General features: G+C 44.2%; 1 pseudogene; it reads left to right on the forward strand.

The window, feature by feature from the left end:
* The first annotated feature begins 5,446 nt into the window (after positions 1-5,446).
* On the forward strand, positions 5,447-7,962 carry LOC110509388 (annotated as a pseudogene).
* Positions 7,963-8,060: the final 98 nt, after the last annotated feature.

Genomic DNA, 8,060 nt, shown 5'->3' on the forward strand with positions numbered 1-8,060 from the left:
AAGAGCAGGATTGAAGATCGGGTTAATGTAGTTGTTCAGTTTGCTGCCAGTAGGCTATGTTATGTCAACATCCCAGTGTCTAATTTCTCTCTCACGTCATGCTCTGACATGGCAGTCAGTTAGAGAAGGATTATTCTCCTGTAGTCTGATCGTCATCCATCCATAATCTTATTGAAGAGAAGACGTGTGTCTCCTGGGTGTTGTTGCTCTCATTGTTGGACACGCATACAAATTATGAGTCAGTTACAGTGCCTTGCGAAAGTATTCGGCCCCCTTGAACCTTGCGACCTTTTGCCACATTTCAGGCTTCAAACATAAAGATATAAAACTGTATTTTTTTGTGAAGAATCAACAACAAGTGGGACACAATCATGAAGTGGAACGACATTTATTGGATATTTCAAACTTTTTTAACAAATCAAAAACTGAAAAATTGGGCGTGAAATTATTCAGCCCCCTTAAGTTAATACTTTGTAGCGCCACCTTTTGCTGTGATTACAGCTGTAAGTCGCTTGGGGTATGTATCAGTTTTGCACATCGAGAGACTGACATTTTTTCCCATTCCTCCTTGCAAAACAGCTCGAGCTCAGTGAGGTTGGATGGAGAGCATTTGTGAACAGCAGTTTTCAGTTCTTTCCACAGATTCTCGATTGGATTCAGGTCTGGACTTTGACTTGGCCATTCTAACACCTGGATATGTTTATTTTTGAACCATTCCATTGTAGATTTTGCTTTATGTTTTGGATCATTGTCTTGTTGGAAGACAAATCTCTGTCCCAGTCTCAGGTCTTTTGCAGACTCCATCAGGTTTTCTTCCAGAATGGTCCTGTATTTGGCTCCATCCATCTTCCCATCAATTTTAACCATCTTCCCTGTCCCTGCTGAAGAAAAGCAGGCCCAAACCATGATGCTGCCACCACCATGTTTGACAGTGGGGATAGTGTGTTCAGGGTGATGAGCTGTGTTGCTTTTACGCCAAACAGAACGTTTTGCATTGTTGCCAAAAAGTCTGACCAGAGCACCTTCTTCCACATGTTTGGTGTGTCTCCCAGGTGGCTTGTGGCAAACTTTAAACGACACTTTTGCGCTTTTAACGGACCTCTGAGACTATCACAGTGCAGGTGCATTTATACGGAGACTTGATTACACACAGGTGGATTGTATTTATCATCATTAGTCATTTAGGTCAACATTGGATCATTCAGAGATCCTCACTGAACTTCTGGAGAGAGTTTGCTGCACTGAAAGTAAAGGGGCTGAATAATTTTGCACGCCCAATTTTTCAGTTTTTGATTTGTTAAAGTTTGAAATATCCAATAAATGTCGTTCCACTTCATGATTGTGTCCCACTTGTTGTTAATTCTTCACAAAAAAATACAGTTTTATATCTTTATGTTTGAAGCCTGAAATGTGGCAAAAGGTCGCAAAGTTCAAGGGGGCCGAATACTTTCGCAAGGCACTGTATCTACCCAACCATTGCTGTCTCTCTCTATGTCCGCGTTAGCTAATACTATAGGGAATTTAACATCCTTAACTCTCACTTTGTTTTTTTGTGCACGTCTAGGGAGTTAAAACCTCTTACCTTCCACTTTCTAGCACGTTCTCTGTCTCAGTATGTTACTCTCCTCCTCTCTCTTTTGACCTCTTCTGTCTACTGGGCTTTACAGTAAAATCTCCCTCGCTCTCTCTGTCTTCTTATCTCCACCAGTTGATGTCTCTGGGAGGAAATGGCTCATGGAGGGGCTCTGTCCCATCCTCCAACCCTACTGCCTTCCTTTCTCACCTCTCCCTCAGCACTGACTTGGGAGTCGCCATCTTCCTCATCCTCACAGGTGAGTCAAATCTACCGTCTGCCTATAATACATTCACGCCCTAGACACTATACCCCTATACCCTCTAACCACTGATAGAAATTTGAAATGATAGGATTTTACATTATGTGTACTATAAGCAATATGGTGAAGAATCCTCAAAGCCTAGAGGGCAAGTTTGAGATATGACCATATTACATCAAATAATTTCAGATCTATACAAGTGTCTAGAGACTTGGGCATATAGGCTCAGGTTGTTGGTTGATTTGAAATTAGGCATCTCTCCTCATCACAGATGAGAGATTCAGTGTTGGTGTCAGTTAGTTTCAGAGTTTGGTTGGTATTCCTCCTGAGTAACTCACTGGTAGAATAACAATCTGTACAGTGTAGAAGTATTAGGCTTGGCTTAAGGTATATTTATGGGGGTGAAATTCTGTTCAGATAAATCAAGACTTATAAACAATATGAACAAAATCTAATTTGATCCCAGAGGACTGAAAGGTTTTCGATATATAAGCTGGGCAACAGCTTTTCACATCTTAATCATCGGAATCCAGAGCCCACGCAGATGGCTGAATGGGTTTACTTTGTTTCAACACAGATCTGTCATCCATCAGGATCAACCTTTCTGATCAAGTCAGTCAGTGATCTAACTCTCTATGACTGTTTCCATTACAGAGCTGTGGAGACAGACTGAATACAAAGTGTATTAGCATAGCAACCCCAGGGTCACACCAGAGAGGAGAGGATACACAGAGAGAAGAGAGGACAGAGGAGAGAGGTAAGGAGAGAGGACAGAGGAGAAAGGAAAGGAGAGAGGATACATAGAGAGAGCACAGAGGAGAGATTAAACGATACAGGATACATGGAGAGGAAATGAGAGAGCAGAGAGGAAAGGAGAGAGGAAAGGTGAGAGGAATGGAGAGAGGAAAGAAAAGAGAGGAGAGGATACATATGAGGAATCACAGCAAGGAACATTCCATACCTGTTGCTCCCAATAATTACCTACACAACAAATCAAATTACTCTATGAACAGCACCCTGCACCCTACTGGCCAGCCAACCAGCAAGCAACCATGTCGATTCAGCTAGAGCATTTATTCACTTTGGACCCGTATTATACCCCAAAGTGGACAGTGAGCTGGTCTACATGCCAATAATGCTGAAACAATATTTTCAGTGTGTGTTTAATGACTACCCACTGTGATAATACTGCTGTACCATAAGAGAGTATATCATATAGCAAACTAAAGCTATTTCTCTCCCTCCTCCTCTCCCGTTTCTGCCACATCTATCCATCTCTCTCTCTTTATCACTCTGTTGTCTCTTCTTTCTCTGCTTCCTCTCTTCCTCTTCATCATCAACTCTGTCTCTCTACTTCCATCTTTCTCTCTCTCCCCATCGCTTCAAACCTCCTCTCTTCCTTCTCTCCTCTCTTCTTCTCCAGGTGTAGTGTCTGTGGTTGGGAATGGCATAGTGCTGTTGGTTTACTGTAGAAAGAAGAAGAAACTCAGACCACCAGAACTCATGACTATTAACCTGGCCATCTGTGATTTTGGATACAGCCTCTTGGGGGCGCCATGCCTCAATTTCCAGGTGAGCGATTCCTGTCGACCAATGTTCAATCCCCCATACTGATAGTATGAATATCAAACTAGAGAGAATGATATTGTACAGGTGTCTTTTACCCAAATCAATTGACAGTTTACACTCACATCCCATGAATCAGACAAAGTGCTTAGTGTTCCAATGACCAATGATCATTATCAGATCATTAACTCCTCCTCTGGTCCACCAGTGTGTCCCATGGCTGGGTGTTTGGGGCTTTGTTTTTGGGATCGGCTCCCTCATCACCACCTGTCTCATCTCTCTGGACCGCTGCCTCAAGATCTGCAGCTTCAGATACGGTCAGTGGGATTCCCTTCATTTCTTTTTACATATTTTATTTGTTCTATCTTTTGAGTCATGTGGGTAAGTGCATACTTATCCTATCCTATTCTTCTTCTTTCTTCTTTCTTTTTGACATACTTTCCCTTGGGAAGACAATGATAAAGTGTTGTTGAATCCAAAAAACATTTAGCTTCCGTAGGCTACATTTATCCTTCATCCTTATTTGATATTTTTCCAAACATTTCATAACATGAAATACATGTCTGATACTCAATTGAGAGAACAAAAGGGGTGACACAAAAGGATGTTGTTGACCCCTTTTAGTGGCCTCATTGACTTCCTGGTTTTCCCTGAGGCTTTCGTCAGTGGGTCAGAGCAAGGCCCTTGCTTTGAATATTCCCTTTATACTGAGCATGTCAGATGATTAATTTTGAACAGAATATTGAACAGAACCTCTGCATTTAATGATCTAATCTAAACATACACTATATATGCAAAAGTATGTGGACACCCCTTCAAATTAGTGGATTTGGCTATTTTAGCCACACCCGTAAATAAAATCGAACACACAGTCATGCAATCTCCATAGACAAACATTGGCAGTAGAATAGCCCGTACTGAAGAGCTCAGTGACTTTCAACGTGGCACCGTCATCGGATGCCACCTTTCCAACAAGTCAGTTCATCAAATGTCTGCCCTGCTAGAGCTGACCAGGTCAACTGTAAGTGCTGTTACTGTGAAGTGGAAACGTCTTGGATCAACAACAGCTCAGTTGTGAAGTGGTAGGCTGCACAAGCTCACAGAGCGGGACCGCCAAGTGCTGAAGCATGTAGCGCTTGTCCGTCTGTCCTCAGTTACAACACTCACTACCAAGTTCCAAACTGCCTCTGGAGGCAAAGTCAGAGCATTAACTGTTCGTCTGGAGCTTCATGAAATGGGTTTCCATGGCCAAGCGTTGGCTGGAGTGGTGTAAAGCTTGCCGCTATTGGACTCTGGAGCAGTGTAAACGCGTTCTCTGGAGTCATGAATCACGCTTCACCACCTGGCAGTCCAACGGACGAATCTGGGTTTGGTGGATGCCAGGAGAACGCTACCTGCCCGAATGCATAGTGCTAACTGTAAAGTTTGGTGGATGAATAATGGTATGGGGCTTTTTTTCATGGTTTGGGCTAGGCCCTTTAGTTCCACTGAAGATAAATCTTTACGCTACAGCATACAACGATATTCTAGACGATTCTGGGCTTCAAAATATGTGGCAACAGTTTGGGGAAGCCTTTTCCTGTTTCAGCATGACAATGACACCATGCACAAAGTAAGGTCCATACAGAAATGGTTTGTCGAAATCAGTGTGGAAGAACATGACTGACCTGCACCGAGCCCTGACCTCAACTCCATGGAACACCTTTGGAATGAATTGGAACGCCAACTGCGAGCCAGGCCTAATCGCCCAACATCAGTTCCTGACCTTTGGTCATGTAGTGTAGTTTATAATCTGTTTGTCTGTATGTCCGACTCTTTCTTCAAGCCCACGTTGTAGAGATAATTGGGGTCACTATTGTAAGAGCAGCTTTTGATATTTTTGATTGGTCCAGAGTCCAGCTTGATCTTGTTGATCTGGAGATGACTTTTCGGGTTACGTAGACACTTCCAAATACCTGATTGTTTAGGTAACACCGGGACAACCTCAGAAGAACTCTAAGGGAGAGGTAGCAATGATGCTATTGTATTGCTGTTTAGGGGTAGTCATGCAGGTAACTATAGGAAGGGGAAGGGTAGTTGTCAGGCAGGGTTAATGTCTGGACTACCAACATGCAGCACTACATAAAGAAATGAAAAACCGTAAATATCACACACAACCATTTAAACTACTAGCATCCATTTTCAGGGCTCATTTGCAAAAGATGCCTTAGTTTCAATGAGACTCCCTGTTAAAATAAAGGAAAAATAAATGTATTCATTACACGCATCATACATCTGGAGCCTTTGGATCAATCCTACTTCTTATTTACTACTTACTGGTCAATCAAACAACGTGCTTCACTTTATTCATCTTAACCAATGAGAATAAATAATGGTGAAATAAAATCCCTCCATCTCTCTCTACCAGGTCAGTGGATCGAGGTTGTGGTTCTACTCTCTGTTCTGGGCCTCCTTGCCTGTCTTCGGCTTCGGCAGCTACGGACCAGAACCCTTTGGGACCAGCTGCACCATCAACTGGTACTCCTGACTCTCTCTTATTAGACTCTGTTTTGATGTGTGTGTGTGTGTGTGTGTGTGTGCGTGCGTGTGTGTGCGTGTGTGAATGTCTGCAGTTATAAAAGCATTCCTCTCATCCAGCAGCAGCAATTCAGCCTGGGTACGAGGTTATAAAAGTATGTATAAATATACATCTTCTTCCTCTTTTCTTTGAGGTGGGGGATGAGGTCATCTTTGATCGACAGGCTCTACATCTTGCTGATCCTGATCATGTGCTTCTTTCTCCCCACACTGACCATCGTCGCCTCCTACATGACCATTCTGCTGACGGTGAGAGAAACTGCACCCAGCTGGCACAAAATGGCTGATTCAGTAGGGGAGAGTCCAGGGAACTCAACTCAGACTCTGCAAAAAACAGCATGCCATGTAACTCATTGATTAATGGAATCAATTGTCCTGGCATATTCTGAGTGGGGCACACTATAACATATGGAATGCATGGGTCGTACAGTCCAGCAAGCATGATCTATTACCGTGATGGTGGACTCAATAGCTGTAGCCAACAGGTGGTCTAGCATGCGTGGCCCTTGTGTATTTGTTTGTGTTTACTGACATGTCTCTCTGTGTAGGTTTACCTTTCTAGTCGCGCTCTGGCATCTATTCCCTCCTCAACTATCACTCACACCAGCGAAGACCTGAGACTCACAAAGTTACCTACATGTACATACTACCTCAATAAGCCTGACTAACAGGTGTCTGTATATAGCCTTACTACTCTTTTTTCAAATGTATTTTTACTGTTGTTTTATTTCTTTACTTACCGACACACACACACACACACCTTTTTTCCCCCGCACCAGAGCCTGTAAGTAAGCATTTCACTGTTGTATTCGACGCACGTGACAAATAAACTTTCATTTGATTTGGTATGTGGAAAACAGACTGTTAGAAGAAGCTTAGTTACTGGCTTGAAATGAAAGATGTCATAACATCTGCTTTATTCCAATGTTAACTTTTGTATTAACATTGTAACAAGTGTGTAAGTACAGACAGCACAGTATATCTTTCTGTTGTTTCATCTACTGTCTGTCTGTCCCAGATAGCAGCTGTGGTGTGCTCCACCTTCCTCTTATCTTGGACTCCCTATGCCATTGGCTCCCTCTACTCTGCCTTGGCCCCCAAGGAGGAGCATTGGGCCAGGGAGGCCATGCAGGGAGGAGGCCCCTCCATGGGGACTGGAGGATCCACCGGGATGGCCTCAGCCTTCCCAAACATCCCCAACTCAATTGGACCTCCACGGAAAACTACGGAAGTGTCTACTACGACCCTGGAGAATCCTTGCGGGACGTGACCAACCCAGATCCCTACTCCTATTCTGGCTTAGGCCACAGTCTGTCTGCTGCTTCCACCCGCAGTTCAGCCCCAGGCCAGGAGGGGGAGTCGGAGACAGGGAGCAACCGGCCGGTGTCCTGCCTGCCACCTATGGTGTCTCTGATACCAGCAATGTTCGCCAAGTCTCACTGCATGATTAACCCCTTCATCTACCAGATCATGAACAAGGAGTTCAGAGAGGATGTGTACGACATACTGTTTGGGAGACAGAACGGGGAGAGGAGGAGAATGCGGGGAAGAGCAGGGAGCTACTCTGACAGTAAGGTGTCTTTTATAGCTACAGGTGCAGAATGACAGATAACTCTCTCTATTTCTCTCCTCAGCCCACAAAGGCAGCGTCTCCTACTGCCACAGCTGGCGAGGGAGGAGCAACCCCAAGTCCATGCCCATGGTGTAATTGGGGAAGAAAGAGAGGGCCCCACCATCTCGGTGGGGTGGGACGCCCTGGGCGTGGCCTCGCTGGACACACAGGTCAACATGGATGGGCAGAGTCTGAGCGAGGCAGGGAGAGAGACAGAAAGAGAGCTGGGGGGGGGTTCCACCTCTAGTAGTCTGCTGACCGAGTGATAGAGGGAGAGATAGATAAGAGAGATGTTGAGAGGGTGGAGATGTTTAGGAGCAGAGACATCTTTAAAAACAGCTTTAAAATAAAACATGTTTTGTGCAAGGACAACCAGAGTATTGTCTTTGTCAACACTGTCCTAATAGGCCTGTGTGTGGATTATGGTTCAAATGATAGTTTCACACAATAGAATAGTGTGTACAATTGTA

Source organism: Oncorhynchus mykiss, chromosome 3 (assembly GCF_013265735.2).
Source record: "Oncorhynchus mykiss isolate Arlee chromosome 3, USDA_OmykA_1.1, whole genome shotgun sequence".
In the NCBI taxonomy this organism is placed as follows: Eukaryota; Metazoa; Chordata; class Actinopteri; order Salmoniformes; family Salmonidae; genus Oncorhynchus; species Oncorhynchus mykiss.